Source organism: Cupressus sempervirens, chromosome 1 (genome assembly GCF_028749045.1).
Source record: "Cupressus sempervirens isolate cs-2001-9-10 chromosome 1, ASM2874904v1, whole genome shotgun sequence".
Classification (NCBI taxonomy): domain Eukaryota; kingdom Viridiplantae; phylum Streptophyta; class Pinopsida; order Cupressales; family Cupressaceae; genus Cupressus; species Cupressus sempervirens.
The window spans coordinates 164638538-164656039 of NC_143118.1; positions in this window are offsets into that span (position 1 = coordinate 164638538).

Consider the following 17502-nt stretch of genomic DNA (forward strand, 5'->3'; position numbering starts at 1 on the left):
CGTCAAATGCTTCAACTATGCCTTCAAAAAGAAAACTTTTGAACAAGTTGAGGAAGAAAACAATTTGCAAAATGTAGAGCAAGAACAGAGGGAAAAGGAAAGGAGAGATTATGCCACCCCTCTTCCTATCAAATTAGCTAAAGAATACATGGCGGCATGGCGGAATTTGGTAAAGAACCCAACAGAGTCTCAAATTACAGATGAGCCTAAGGTCGGAATCCATATTTGCCCAAAAAGAAGGATTTACCATTTTTTCTAATGATTTTTTCTCTTTGATTTTGGTTTTAAAGATATTATGTTGTTTATTAACAGGATACTATTTTTGAAAAGAAGAAACCAACACAGTCTCTAATTGCAGATGAACAAAAGGTAAGAATCTTTTTTCCACCAAACAAAAATAACCGAGGTTTTTATGGTTCACTTTGATTTGGGGAGGAATCAACAAAGGGCCAGCTTTTATATCTCATTGGGTAATGCTAATTTTATTTTATTTGATTCAACAAGTTAAAATAGTTAAACTTTGTTGATTCAATCTAATGAATTCGTTATTATTACATGCAGCTAAATCTAGATCTAAATCAGCAGCTCATTTCCAATTGCTACGCCAATCAATTCATAAATTGGAGCGATTGGAGTGGCAGCAGTCACTTTCGAAGAAAAGTGCCAAGCTACATCAAATTTCCTGTGTATACAATTACAGAGACATGTTAAAATGCTATTCTCTGTGAAATGTTGAAGAGTTTTGAGTTTTAAAATAGTCATAAATTGTACGGTACGACAGCCAGGTCCATTGAGGTCTACTGTCACGCATAACCTAGGAAACCCTCAAATTCCACATGTCATGCATAATCTTTTTTTTGTGCTAATATTTGATATTTTAATTTTCGACTGGAATCATTTGCTCTGAAAAGACTCTCTACAACTCCACGATGTCGGGCAAATATTTGACAAGGCATCTTAAAACTCCACCAACTGCATTCTAATTATACAAATGATAATATTTTCCTTTGTGATTTTGGAATCCACCGTCAACTACGTTTGTATCATGTTTAAGATTGATATAGCATAATTTTTTGTTTTGACAGTATAGAATTTTAATTGATATTTCGAATCATGTTCCTAATGATCAATTAAAAATATACAATTAAAATCAAAATCATCGTAAATATAGTGTGTGAACTGTAAAAAGTAATGATGCCTGCAACTATGATTAGGAATGTCAAACAACATCGAATGAAAATATATTCTATTTACATTAATATACATCAAATGAGAGCTGCCTCTGCTTAATTAAAAGAATCTATTCTTTGTCAGAATCGAATTAAAATATATTCTATTTACATTAAATATTAGTATTTTTGGTGGCGCACCGTATGGTGTGGCTATAAATATCCCTCACTTGGACAAATCTATGTTCATTTTATTTACAGATCTAGCATGCAATGAACTCAATACCAAGAAATGTGGTTCATACTTACAGTAGAATTCTCTGTATGTCAAAACAGATTTTTCCAAACATTGCTTGACTAAATTGCTTGGTGTCACAACCCACTCCATCTGAATTCCAAATAACTCAGAAATTCTCTCCTACGTGGATTCATTTTCTTGAACTATGAAATTACGTTAACTAATTTAATTATGTATTGGAGATAATGAGTCGGTTGCTATAAAAAAGAATTGGTTACATAACTAAGAAAAGAATCTTACAACCGCTCAACGGATGGAGAAGAACATGAAGACTTCCGAGAGGGAGAGGGGATTACGACAGCAGCAATTTAATCTGGGATAATGAAGGTGCTTAGGGAAGAAATTCTTTTTTGGTGAGATGCATGGGAATGATGACTAGTGGAACGATTGTCATCAAGATTGTTGATCATCACGGTGATGGATGTCATGGTAGTGCAATGGATTTATCTCAGGAGGTCTTTGAGACAATCACCATTCTTGCAGCTGGAGAAGTTTACATTGATTTTGAACTTTTCTCACTTAGTGTCGAAGGGAACTCGAGGCACAAGAAGGAGCTAGAGGAGAAAATGACATTCAAGAAAGGAATAGCGTTATTTACTAGGTTTTCCTGTATTCACACTATTTACTAATCCAAATTCTTTAAGTGCGATTAAGTGAAAAAGATTATATTAGGTATACTAGATATGGTCTTTGATTACTGGCATAAGCATTATTGAATTTTAAATCGACTGCTTGTCAAGCATTGTTTCATCCATATAAATTGCTCTGTAGAATATCTATTTTAACCATCATTAGGAACCCTTGGCATAAGGTATCATACCATGGTTGAAAACATATCACAATAGTTCCATGGTTAGGATTTGTGTTTAGATAAAAATAAAAAAATAAAAACTTGTCTGATTATGCCTTCGCATACTTTTGGAGTGCCCAAATTCTTATGAGGGAGGCTATACTTGTAAATTCTTGACTCTTTAGGGAAGCATCCAAATCAAGATTATATACCAAATACATGAACCATACCTGTAGATCCCAAGTTCTCTAATGTGTGATCTCTCGCTATTTTTTGGGAAATTTATTGTGAGTTGCATGAGCATTGGGTTGAAATACATATAACGTTGGTGTCTTTCATTTACTCACATGCATTGTCTGAATCCATACATTACCACTGCAACTTGGTGAATATCTTTTTCTATAATACTATAAAGATTGTGATATAAATACTGCCAATTGGAACAATAAAAAGGAATGTCCATTTACAAGTCAACATAACTGGACCTGAAGAAGCTCTCTCTCTACTGATTCTACACCTTTCTTGTTTGCAAGTTTGCAGAACTTTAGTGTTAGGCCTTTTATTGCACTACTTTGCATACGTTTTGTCTAAATTTTGTTTTGAGTTGAACCATTAAATTGGTTTCCTTAGATCAAGTCTCAATAGGTGTAACTTTGCTTAAGTTGTGCCAATTTCGTTAGAAACATTGTATGGGATAGTCTACACCTTTATGACTATAGAGATTGCAAACTAAGCTCTGTTCTTTAGTTTTCTTTTTGTGTGGTGTGTTTATAGTTGTTTTTACCTTGGCATAATGCTATTTTATGGATGAAAGCTCATAATGATTTAGGAGTTTTAAATATGTTTTTGTCTTCTTCGTTATTAAGAGGAAATGGAACTTTGGTTTAAGTGTATCTTTCAGCCTCAGTAGTCTCATTTTGTCTCTCTGAATTGTGTATTGTAAAATTGTGTATTGTGAGTTTCTCAGAGATGAGATGCTTCAATAGGTGAATACTTTTAGTCTTTCATTGCTACCGACTGCTAGAAAAGGTTAGTCAAACATTTTCTTTGGTCCTTTTGTAAAGCACATTGTTAATCATCCACATGTTGCATGAATTTCCTCATTAGGCTTTGTTACTTTAAATCCAATGTTGAGGTCTGGCTGCCCAAGTTAATCTCTGTGGCACTTTGTGCATTGATAATAATATTTTCATAGTGTAGATGAGCACAAGTTCTGTATTAAATTTCTCTGTGGATCTATGAGCCTCAACACTGGATAGCTTTTGCCTTTTGCTTGATGTTGATTTTAAATTAGTGGTAGATAGCCTGAAATTTATATAGAATTTCTTGGTGGATTTGTGGACCTGTTCTTGCTTAACAAAGATTCCTAAATGCTAGTTACAGCACCGTAATGCAAATGTGATTTACTTGATATAATTGTGGATATCAGCAATCCAATCTTGTCCATTTTTTGGGGAATAACATGCTAGGCATATTAATGACACAAAAGAGTCCATTGTTAGCTATGTGACTAACTTAATCTAAGCATATTTATAACATATGTCAATAGAGAATTGTTGGTAATCCTTGTATGTTGATGAGTATATGGTTCAATTCAAGGTTGAATAAACCATTTTATGTTTTATTTTCTTTATAAATGATGGAGATGGGACTGAAATGCTAAAGTGATAAATAAGAAAATGTTGCTTTGTTATCTTGTTGACCGATGAATGTTCCTACATTATTTGTGTAGCACAATTCCATTACTCTTCTAAGTTTTACTTGTTTAGACTCTCTCGTTGCCGGGATGGGTATCTTTCATGTCAGGAAGGATTCTGGGGAAGCTTAACAGCTTCGTGGTAGGGTGGTAAAAGCACTCCTACAATATTCTCCCCCTTGTTTCTTAGGCAAGTTTTGGAGCTCCTTGCAACTTGGTCATCATGGTTAGACCACCTGGTATCTGGTATTCGGTACTGGTAAATCTGGTAACGAATTTACAATTTTCTTTTAATTTGAGTATTTATGTGTATGTATCATTTTAATTAAAGTCAATGATAGTTAATTAACTCATGTTGACGAGTCAATATTCAAAAGACTTTGATTCCTGTTGATTTTTTCCCAATTTATGGAGATGGTTGATGTGGCATTGGTTTTGCAGGGGCAGTCGTTACATATGGTATCAGAGCTCTTGGTTCCACACTTGGACCTTGAGTTCACTATGCCAAACATAGAACTGTAAGTCAACTTGTTTACTCTATGTTGTATGAGTTGATGAGATGGGTTGCATGTTGTGTCTCTTAGTTATGATTATTACGACATAAAAGGGTATGAAGTTTCTTATGCATGTCATGATTTTGAGTTAAAATAATTTTAATCTTTAAAAGATTGTCAAATGGAAAGTTTATGGAATGACTGGTAAATTGCATACCTAATATGTCATGATTATATTTACTTTAAACCATGTGATGGTATAATATGCACATTGGAGTATTAAAATTGAACTATTGAGATAGTCAAAGGATGATTGACTTTTGCATAAGGCTATGAGAGCCTACCAAATGAAGATCCAGCTTGTGATAGCAATGAAAAATGTCTTTTTATTATGTAAACGACATGTGATGCACATGCAGTGCAAGAATTTATTTCTATTTTATGCCAGGTTCATGAGGTTCATTAAGTAACTTAAATACTAAGTAGGAAGAAGATGGATTTCATTTGCAAAAGTATTGTATGTTCCATTATGCATTTAGAAATGTGTGATTATCAAGATAAATTACATGTGATGCATGAGAAGTCTAGTTATGTTCTTAGCGATCCTTGGACACAAGGTTTTGTTAAACATCTACTCCCTCTTGGTGACTAGTGCGAGTCATTGTGCTTTAAGTGAATTGGGTTTCATTTTATTATGTTCGGTTTCATGAACTTGGATGTGATGAAGGACTAGCTTGAGATTTTATGTTTTTTTATGACCACCAAGCCACCAATTTCTTATGTGAGCTATTTACTTGACTCTTGTTCACTTTTATTTTGGTTGTATCTCCTTTTTGGACTTTTACTTAAGAATTATGAATCTTGTTTTTAAGATTTCTTTGATCTTGATGTGGCTAGGGTGTGTGCGCATATTTTTGATGTTGCTAGTCCTATGATTTGGAAGTGATTTCATCTATGATGTTCATTGTGGAGCATTGATAGGATGTACAAGGGAGTAGATTGTGAAGAACATGCCATTCTTCCTTTTGCAGTTATCTTATGCTATTTTTATTATTTTGGAAAGCTTACTTTCCACTATGGTGTCGAATGTGGACAAACAAGGAAGGTTAGATGCTGTGTACTTTCCTTCATGGAAGGGTGTACTGTAGCAATTATGGGATTGATAGGTGGATATCTTCATGTTTAGTTTCCCTATCTGCCAGTTTTGTAGAATGGATACATGTCTGTTCTTGTTTCTTCTACAGGTAATTTTGGATTTTGAAAGTGCTTGGCCAAGCCATATTAATTTTTCCAAATAATGTATATGGGTAAGTGCACAAAGTTGTGGTGCCAAAAGGGGGGTATAAGTCGACACCTTTTTCTTGAAATCAGCAAATTCTAGACTTCAACAAGAATTTGAAGATAGTTATGCTCAAAATTTTAAGATATGACAAAAACAAAAGTCGTAGTCCTTTGAATCTAGTTTCTAAACTACTAAATTTTTTTCAAAATGGTTTAGTTTTAGGTCCTGAAAAAAGGGGGCCACAGAAAGTGGTACTGTTTATTCCAAAAATACATAACATAGTACAAAGTGTGGCCCCCCTAAAATTTTAACTTTTTTTTTGAAATTCTTTAATCGCTCTAGTCAAAAGTTACCTAACACTATTTAGTTTATTCCAAATTTTTCGGGTAATTTTATAATGTGTATTTTTTTTTAATGAATTTTTTAATTAGACCCATCTCAAAAATGTGAAATATCTGTGTGCTCCCCCTAGAAATGATTGAAAACTAATCTAAAATGAAAACTTCTTTTTTTCAAAGTGTGTAGAATGGAGTCTAGTTTCTAAAAAACTAAGTTGTTACAAAATTTGATGAATGAGCTAAAATCTACAGCCCAATTAGTACATGTTGGTTTTTGACAAAAAATGAGCATACATTCAAAAGAAATTATAGATGAAAGACTTCAAATAGTTCAAATTAAAAATAAATTATATGATTAGATAGCTAACACAGAGACCTATAATGTTATGTAACCTGATCTTATCGATACCCAACCACGAGGAATCTTGAAGAGGAGCACACAAGAAAAATCAATCATTTTTTGTATGTTTTCTGAAAAACACGTCTCAGACCTGTTTATAAACTCCAAACCTTTGGGTTATATCTCCAAGGCAAAACCAAGCCTTAGGTTTGGTTTTAATGCAAAGATTTGAATAGTGTGTGCACCCTATAACGCACACGCGCTATTAAAATGCTATTGAATTCGAGGTAGTGCGCACGCACTATTGAGACCTAAATTGCAAACCAAAACCAAGAGAGAGCTAGGGGGGTGGGGTGAGGGAATGGCTATTTGTGTGTGTGAGAGAGATAGAGAGAAAGTAGGGGATGGGAGAGGGGAGAGAGGAAGTGAGAAAGAGTAGGGGTGGCAGAGAGAGTATGGGATGGGAGATAGAGGAAATGTGAGAGAGTAGGGGTAGCAAAGAGAGTACAAGATGCAAGAGAGAGGAAGTGTGAGAGAGAGAGAGTAGAAGTGGCAAAGAGAGTATGGGATGGGGGAGAGAGATTGAAAGTAGGGGATGGGAGAGAGAGGAAGTGTGAGAGAGAGTACAAGTTGGGAGAGAGAGATTGAGAGTAGGGGATGGGGGAGAGAGAGAGTAGGTGGTGGGAGACGGAGTGGGAGAGGAAGAGCGAGAGAGAGGAGGATGGGAGTGCATGTGTGTGAAAGAGAGAGAGTAGGGAATGGGAGAGGGGGAAGATAGAGTAGCTTGAGAAAGAGTAGGGGATGGAAGAGAGAGTAGGCGATGGGAGAGGGAGTGGGAGAGGGAGAGAGAGAGAGGGGGGATGGAAATTTGTGTAAGAGAGAAAGAGAGAGCGTGTGAAAATGTGAGAGAGGGTAGGGGGTAGCAGAGAGAGAGTAGAGAGGGAGAGAGTGAGAGTGAGAGAGAGAGATTGAGAGAGAGTGAGAGTAGGCAGTGCGAGAGGGAGAGCGAGTGAGAGAAAAAGTAGAGGATGGGAGAGGAGAGAGGAGGGATGGGTGTGTGTGAAAGAGAGAGAGTAGGGAATGAGAGAGGGGAGAGAGAGATAGAGAGAGTAGGGGATGGGATAGAAAGAGAGTAGGGAATGGAAGAGGGAGTGGGAGAGGGAGAGAGAGGGTGGATGGAAGAGAAAGAGATTAGGCAATGGCAGAGGGAGTGGGAGAGGGAGAGAGAGGGGGGATGGAAGTGTGTGTAAGAGAGAAAGTAGGGGATGGGAGAGAGTGTGAGAGTGTGAGAGAGAGTAGGGGTGGAAAAGAGAGAGAGTGAGAGTAGGGGATGGGATAGAGAGGGAGAGAGTGAGAGAGAGAGAGAGAGATAGTAGGCGATGGGAGAGGGAGTGAGAGGGAGAGAGAGAGGGGGAATGGAAGTTTGTAAGAGAGATAGAGTTGGGGATGGGAGAGAGTAGGCAATGGGAGAGGAAGTGTGTGAGAGAGAGAGGGGGGGAATGGGAATGTGTATAAGAGAGATAGAGTAGGGGACGGGAGAGAGTGTGAGAGTTTGATAGACAGTAGGGGGTGGTAGAGAGAGCTTGTACAGGATGGGGGTGGGGCATATGCACCGAGTTGTGGTGCCAAAAAGGTGACAACAAATTTTTTTTTCCTATTTTAAATAGCACATACGTGCTATAGCGCAAACGCACTATAGCGCGCATGCGCTATGGCTTGGGCAACCCAAGCCATAGTGCGTGCGCGCTATAGTGCGTATGCGCTATAGTGCGTATGCACTTTCTAAAAAATAAAAAGTATGTATGATGGGCTGCAAACCCACAGCCCATCATTTTCATTACCATTTTCTTTTACTCCTACAGCGAGCAGTGCGTACGCGAGTTGAAGACTCAACATTTGCACCACCATTTGCCAAAATGCCTCCTTGTCGATGAAATCCAAGACCACAAGCACACCCACAACGACGCCGTAAGTGATATAAACCTAACTTTGCATTGTTTGATATATTTTTCATATTGTTTTATAAGTTTTTTATATTCTTTTGTAGGGTTTTTACAAATTTCATTTAGATTTGTTTATTTATTTGAATTTCAATTGATTTTTTTATCAGGAAATGTTCATAATCAACCAGAAAATCCACAAGAACATCAAAACCCTCAAGAACCCCAAAACCAAAACCCTCCTCAAGAAGAAGAACAAATTCCACAACCCGAACCAATTGCAAGACCTCCACTAGGCACACAAGAAAATCTAAGAAATGAAATAGAGAGAGGCAAAACTGAATTAGAAGGAATCATTGCTCGGTTGAAAGAATCCAGACAAACCAATCCAATGAGGGATCAATTGGCATCATCCCTCAAATCCATTAACACTCAGATAGCCTTAGTTAGTGGTTAGTTAGATATTTGGCGGGCTAAGAGGGATGAACAAAAAAGATTTTATGCAAATAAATTGTCATATGAAGATGTTAAAAAAAAGGAAATACCAAAAGGTAGTATATGTGCATTATTTAGAAAACCTGGTGAGCAAAATACTGTTAGAGAGGGTACTAAAGGATTCCCCATCAATTGGTGCATACATGATGCTATTAGAAATAATTTTTGGGATAGATGGTGGATGGTTTTTGATGCCCCTCCTTGCAACAATCATGAGGTCCCCATGTATTTTTTGAAAAAATTATATTGTGTGTTTGTCCTTGGGGAGATCCCCAATTATTTTGATATGTTAGACTCCCAGGGTAGAGGTGGGGGGTCATCATTTGAGAGGCCCGGAGCACGTCGTGACCCTAATGTAGTTAAGGCACCCGTGGTCCATCCACAGCATGAGCATGTGATTATTCCTTCAGTTGTGAAGGAACATGTAGAGGCCAACACTCTAGGGACCATTAATGCTTTGACATAGACCCTCATCCATTCCACAAGCCCATTAATTGAGGGGGATCCTTCTATATGTCGTGGTCACATGTGCACTTCATGTGGATCCCTATGCACATTTGGCACTCATGTCGGAGATGGTGTAGATGATGGGCTTATCACCGATCAGTTCCTGAATGAGACATTTGGCATTGACACACAGGTAAATTACTAATTTGATCACATTTCATACATATAGTGAATGATTAATTAATTAGGATTTATTGACATTGTTCAAAGTTTAGGGTCAAAGTGTTCCTGGGCCTAGCAGTGATCCTCCAGGCCCATTTTTTGACACTTCGACGAGTCCTGAGGTATGTATCAATTTAATCATTTTAATTAATACATATATTTATTACGCAATAATATTAAGGATTGACCAAAAAAAATATGCATGTGCATCAGTTCTCCACAGGACCCTCAACCTTTACCACAGACACAGAGCAGAGACATCATACGAGCTTCACACAGGTACAGTTGTTTCATGTTAATTTAATTCATTTGATTATATTTATTACATGTTTCATGTTAGATATAACATGTATTGTATGGCGTGCAGCTCATGATGTCGGACACATCTCCTCATCTGCGACAGTCTGTTGATAGTGGAGTGGCCGCAACTGTGGCCAGCTCACAGCCATTGACGGAGGTATGAAAGAATTTTCTTCATTTTAGTTGTTGTTTATAATATTTAATCTCAAAATTTCTAATGTTATTTATAAGCAATTATATTTATTGAATTGTTGTAGGGTCTTGTCATGCCTGATCGTCCACGAGCATTTGAGGTGGACTTACAGAGTGACTATTTGTTGGCGGTAAGAAAATAATTGATTTTGTGAGTACATATATTTGATTTCAACGTATAATAAATATTGATTCATATCTACTTTCTTTGTATTAGTTGGACCTGGAGAAGAGCCTCAACAAGAGGTCAAGTGAGCATGTCAAGAAGGCTCCATCATCTCCACTGTCTCCCTCCACATGACGGCAGAGGATGTCGAGAGACTTGTTTCCTTCCCCTCGTGGGAAGGAAAAGATGTAGTTGAGATATTTGATACATATATACAGAGACTTGTTTCCTTCCCCATGTATATATATAGGCATCTGAGAGACATATTCTATACACATTTGATGTACATATGACATTCTATATTTGATGTATGACATATTTGATGTATGACATTATTGGTTAATATATGATATGTTTGTTCATATACGACATTATTGGTTATCATAATATATTATGTGTTTGTTAATGTATATGAAATTATTGGTTATCATTTTATATTATATGTTTGTTCATGTATGACATTAAATTAGATATGTTCGTGTATGACATTAAATTAGATATGTGCATGTATGAAATTAAATTCAATTGCTAGAGAGTTGCCATTATGTCTACCAACTAGTAGATGTTCTTTTTTGCTTTATTAGTATTTCTCAAAAACTGCAAAGAAGCTGTTTCTGGTAGTATCTACTATAGTCCTACTCAAATATGTTTTCAAAAATACTTAGTATGGAAAAGAAATGTCTATGGAAAGCTTGTCAAATAGGATATTAAAGAACTAAATGTGGATAGTCATTAGTACCCATCAATAAGAACACAAACATCTTTCTCAAGCAAGCCATATGACATTAGCAAGTAATTTATAAATTTCCTTTGCAAATAACTAGAAGATGCTATGAATCTTAATACAGAGTTAATCATGAACTCATTATTCCATCCAAGAAGCATATATCACCCTAAGCCAATTAACCGAAAGGATAAAAATTAATTCAATTTCAACAAAATTTTGAGTATAACAAGCATCTTAGGGATTCTTACAAGAATTAACACGATGTTCACAAGAGCATTACAAGTTCTTGTAATGCTATTTCACATATTGTAATCATATTCAGTTTTGAATGGCCATTTGTGTTACAAGCATAAATGTTCTTTAAGGTCTTTTAATTCTAGACATGAATTTTATTATGAAGCTTTTTTATGACAACCCACTCAATGCATATATTGTTGTTCCACATTATGCTAATTTGACTTTCATTGGTTGATTTGGGTCTAGACATGACGTTATTCATTACATTTTTTATATATTATTTTTTTGTAGTGATGTTCTGGCCTGAATGAATGTATTAATCATGGAAGTTGTGAACCTTGGTCGAGATCCTTACAAATATATTTTCAAATTGGACCTCAAATAGTTTTCTCAGTCACCCCCTGTACATAGATACTGAAATTGTAGTTAATTACAAAATCAATATTGAATTAACACAAGTTTAATTAAGAAGTATTATGTACCTCAATAGGCTAGATTATTATTGACCGGAAAGCTTTATCTTAGAGCAGTTGGTTTCCTAAATCTTTAGCACAATGACAGTCTTATGGAATGTGGAATTAGGTCTACTAGCTAAGGAATGTTCTTTAAAAGGTAGAGGAAACTCAAGACTCACATGTTTCCAATCAATATAAATGTTTAAATCGCTTCTCTAATTTTTTCTATTTATGGTCTTCTTCAAACTTAACTTTCTAAATGCATTGATGGGGAAATAAAGATCTTCTAGGAACTAAAGGATAATCATGTTTAATACTTACAATTCTCTATTTTTATCTAATAATTTAAAAAAGACTGTACAAGTGTTTTCAAAGAGCAACACTTGTCACTAACATCATAAGAAGGAATATCCAAGGAGTCTTACCACTGATACCCCACCACCAAATTCAAGAGAAAACAAAATTCCACTACTAAAGAGATAGTAACAATGATCATCCCTAGTCTCTCCCTTATCACAAAATGATTACCATCAAAATTTGCATTTGCAATTGCGTCATGTGCGTTGAAGTGATAGTAACATTTTCACTCTCTTACCTAATGTTTCCCATTTCTGAAACTCCTGGGGAAGGGCAAGGCCATCTTCTCAGTACTTCAAAATACAAAAAGTTCCATTTTTTCACATATTGATAATTGTTGACTTAAAGTATAGTCGAAGTATTGACAACCCATAGATATGCCCCGTCAAAGATCGCAGCCCTGTGGCATTTAGTGACCCTTAGGGACATTTTGGTTCAGCATGCATGAGAACATTCGAGCACTGAAGGAGACATGAAGAGGTTGGGGATAGGGTTTACCCAGCCACCCAGAGCTAATGGAGCAGACAGTTTGATCCCATGATGAAAGATGAGAGAGATTTGGCAGTTGGCAACTTTGTACTGGCCAACACTACAAGTTTCAGCATCACCCGAGATGGCATTGTAGAATGAAAATAGAATGTGATCTCCAAAAAGTGAGAGAGGTTATTGTAGGTCTCTGCAACACAATCCTGTAGGAATTGGAATCTCATCCATATCTTGCACGAGCTCTGAGATATGCCCTGTCAAAGATTGTAGCCCTGTGGCATTTAGCGACCCTTAGGGACATTCTGGTTCGGCGTGCCTGAGAACATTCAAGCATTGAAGGGGAAAATACAAGGTTGGGGATAGGGTTTACCTGGCCACATGGAGCTAATGGAGCAGACAGTTTGATCACACGATGAAAGATGAGAGAGATTTGGCAGTTGGCAACTTTGTACTGGCCAACACTACAAGTTTCAGCATCACCCGAGATGGTGTTGTAAAATGAAAACAGAATGTGATCTCCAAAAAGTGAGAGAGGTTATTGTAGGTCTTTGCAACATGGTCCTTTAGGAACTAGAATCGCATCCATACCTCGCACAAGCTCTGAGATATGGCCCGTCAAAGATCGCAGCCCTATGGCATCTAGTGACCCTTGGGGACATTCTGGATTGGCATGCCTGAGAACGTTCGAGCACTAAAGGGGATAGGATGAAGTAAGAGATAGGGTTTACCCAACCACTCGGAGCTAACAGAGCAGACAGTTCAATCTGACGACGAAAGGTGAGAGAGATTTGGCAGTTGGCAACTTTGTACTGGCCCACACTACAAGTTTCAGCATCACCCGAGATGGCATTGTAAATCAAAAATGAAGTGTGATCTCCAAAAAGTGAGAGAGGTTATTGTAGGTCTCCGCAACACTGTCCTGTAGGAACTAGAATCGTATCCATACCTTGCACGAGCTCCGAGATATGCACCGTCAAAGATCGCAGCCCTGTGGCATTTAGTGACCCTTAGGGATATTCTGGTTCAGCGTGCCTGAGAACGTTCAAGCACTGAAGGGGATAGGAAGAGGTTGGGGATAAGGTTTACTCAGCCACTCAGAGCTAATGGAGCAGACAGTTTGATCCCATGACGAAAGATGAGAGACATTTGGCAGTTGGCAACTTTGTACTGGCCAACGCTACAAGTTTCAGCATCACCCGAGATGGCATTGTAGAATGAAAATAGAATGTGATCTCCAAAAAGAGAGAGAGGTTATTGTAGGTCTCTATAACACAGTCCTGTAGGAATTGGAATCTCATCCATATCTTGCACAAGCTTCGAGATATGCCCCGTCAAAGATTGTAGCCCTATGGCATTTAGTGACCCTTGGGGACATTCTGGATTGGCGTGCCTGAGAATGTTAGAGAACTAAAGGTAATAGAATGAGGTTGGGGATAGGGTTTACCCAGCCACTTGGAGCTAACGGAGCAGACAGTTCGATCCCACGACGAAAGGTGAGAGAGATTTGGCAGTTGGCAACTTTGAACTGGCCCACACTGCAAGTTTCAGCATCACCCTGAGATGGCATCGTAAAATGAAAATGGAGTGTGATCTCTAAAAAGTGAGAGAGGTTATTGTAGGCCTCTACAAAAAAATCTTCTACGAATTGGAATCTCATCCATATCTTGCACGAGCTTCAAGATATGCCCCGTCAAAGATTGCAGCCCTGTGGCATTTAGTGACCCTTAGGGACATTCTAGTTCAGCGTGCTTCAAGACAAGGTTGGGGATAGGTTTTACCCAGCCACCTGGAGCTAATGGAGTAGACAGTTTGATCCCTGATGAAAGATGAGAGAGATTTCGCAGTTGGCAACTTTGTACTGGCCAACACTACAAGTTTCAGCATCACCCGAGATGGTGTTGTAAAATGAAAAAAGAATGTGATCTCCAAAAAGTGAGAGAGGTTATTGTAGGTCTCCGCAACATGGTCTTGTAGGAACTAGAATCACATCCATACCTCGCACGAGCTCTGAGATATGCCTCGTCAAAGATCGCAGCCCTATGGCATTTAGTGACCCTTGGGGACATTCCGGATTGGCGTGCCTGAGAACGTTCGAGCACTAAAGGGGATAGGACAAGGTTGGGGATAGGGTTTCCCTGGCCACTCTGAGCTAACGGATCAGACAGTTCGATCCCAAGATGAAAGGTGAGAGAGATTTGGCTGTTGCAAACTTTGTACTGACCCACACTGCAAGTTTCAGCATCACCCGAGATGTCATTGTAAAATAAAAATAGAGTGTGATCTCCAAAAAGTGAGAGAGGTTATTGTAGGTCTCCACAACACAGTTCTGTAGGAACTAAAATTGCATCCATACCTCGCACGAGCTTTGAGATATGCCCCATCAAAGATCACAGCCCTGTGGCATTTAGTGACCCTTAGGGACATTCTGGTTCAGCATGCCTGAGAATGTTCGAGCACTGAAGGGGACAGGAAGAGGTTGGAGATAAGGTTTACCTGACCACTCGGAGCTAATGGAGGAGATAGTTTGATCCCATGACGAAAGATGAGAGAGATTTGGTAGTTGGCAACTTTGTACTGGCCAACACTACAAGTTTCAGCATCACCCAAGATGGCGTTGTAAAATAAAAACCGAATGTGATCTCCAAAAAGCGAGAGAGTTTATTGTAAGTCTCCGCAACATGGTCCTATAGGAACTGGAATCCCATCCATACCTCACACAATCTCCGAGAGAGTTATTGTAAGTCTTCGCAGCATGGTCCTATAAGAACTGGAATCCCATCCATCAAAATCTTCCTGTCATCCTCTGTACTTGTAGGTAAATGCATGAATGTTATGTGAACAAATATGGAAACCTGTTGAGAAGTATAATACTTTTCTTGCACCTCATTTTGTGGTTGTAGTGTGTAGTTCTCTACGAAATCTACAACCAAAATAATGGTATCCAGTGGAAACGTATCCTTGCACAACTTGAATTGCAAATCCAGCCATCGAGCTCTATGGGTATGCCTTGCATACTCATAAATAATGTTTTCATGAAAAATCTTCATGAACTCATACACTGGAATCTTTTCAATGACTAAATCACATTTTTTACCATGTTTCCCATCTTTTAGAGCATATGTCACTGTCTTAAATTTTCCATAATCTACTATTTCATTTCCAATTGCATGTGTACTATCCATATGTTGACAAGTTGATAAAAGTTGCAAAGAACCACAAAATAAGCACGAACCATCCAAGCATGATGTCTTGTAAAATTGTTGGTCGTCCCTTATTTCACATAAAATGTTGGATATGAATTCCCTTGAAGATCTTGGTGGCTCATTTATGTCACAATCCTGCAAAACAAACCGAGAATGCAAAATTATGCATATATGCCTAAAAACATCAAAATGGTTACAAAATTCAATATGTATCCTACAACAACAAGTTGTGCGTGTGTGATTTATTTTCACATAAAAAGGTTTACCCATCTCAAAAAATCTTTGAATTATTCGAATTTGAGGATACATACCAATAAATTTGGCAAAAAATTGTGTCTGAGTTGTGTCCAAAAAATGTTTTGCATGTGGCTCACAATTTTGGCTACCAATCCTCCTTACAACATCTCTTTGATTAGGGGAAACACGTGTGTTATTTTTCCAAAAATCTTCGATCAATGATTTCAAGGCTTCACTAATTTCTTTATCCTTTCGCGGTAGTCTACCGCTAAATGTCCATAACTCATTTTTTGTTGGATCTTCCAATCTCTCATGCCTTAGCATGGCTCTCCTTAGAGTACCTCTACCAATTTTTAATGTTTTGCTTTTCTTTCTCATGAGTCGAGCTTTCTTCATTTGGCTACTTACTATTGTCGATGTAAGTACTCGTCTTGCGATATTACTATCTTTGTTGCATGATTTAGAACCCACTTTGTCATAAGCATTCATTAGATTCTTTACAATGTTTTTTTCATTTGAATCATCCATCGTTCTTAGCCCAAGAATCTTCATGATAGGCCTAAATTTTAAATTCCTCATCATTTCAACAAATAATTGGCATTGACCTGTAATATTTAATTCATCAAAAAATAATCTCCACATACGATTAAATTTTCTTTGACAAGTACACTTGCTAATCTTGTCAGGCATTGATTTCAAAATGTTACTATCAATATCAATCAAATATTTTGGTCTTCTAAAATGAATTCTAGAAGGTGTTATAATCTCTTCAATTCTCTCAACATTTTGAACATCAACATAAGGTTGAGTGTATTGCGTACCTTGAACTGAAGATGATGTGCCTTGGCAATAAGATGCAAAATATGGAATATCACCTACTTGATGTGTTGATGTTGTGCCTCCAACATGACATGATGGAGTGTGTATATCATCGGATCTACAAATTGGTGTCTCTTCAACATGAGAGGACAATATGACTTCAACATTGGAAGATGGTGTAGCGGACGATATGACTCCAACATTAGAAGATGGTGTAGCTTCACAATTCAATTGTCTTCTTGAGCGTAACAGTCTCATTCATTCTCTTTGTCTTTCCAATTCTTCCTCTTTGTTTCTTGGTACCGGTGGTTCTTGATCCTCTTCGAAAGTCAATTCTTCATTATTGCTTTGCAATTTTCTTTGCTCATGTAGTAATTTCATTTTATCTCTTTTAATTGCCAAATCTCTCTCCCTATCTTCATTTGTTTGATTTTTTGGTTTCTTCGTTGGCATGATGATGATTTCTACATGTCAAATTATTCAAACATTTGAATTACTTAAAATGTGTAAATTACAAATTATTCAAATACATATAAAAATTATAATTATTTGAATGAATACACAATATATATATAAAACGACTTGTCAAATTTCTAACCATTTCGAAATAACATTTCATTGAAACATACAAATTTCAATGATTTCACTATATATTAAACAACATGTCAAATTATAATCAAATTTGTATCTATATATCAACAAACAATATTTAAAATAGATTGCACTAACCTTTTCTATACAAGGAATATTCAAAAAGTCTTCAAATCGTGTATCCAATGATTGAATTTGGTGTTTGTTAGCTTCCAAAAGTG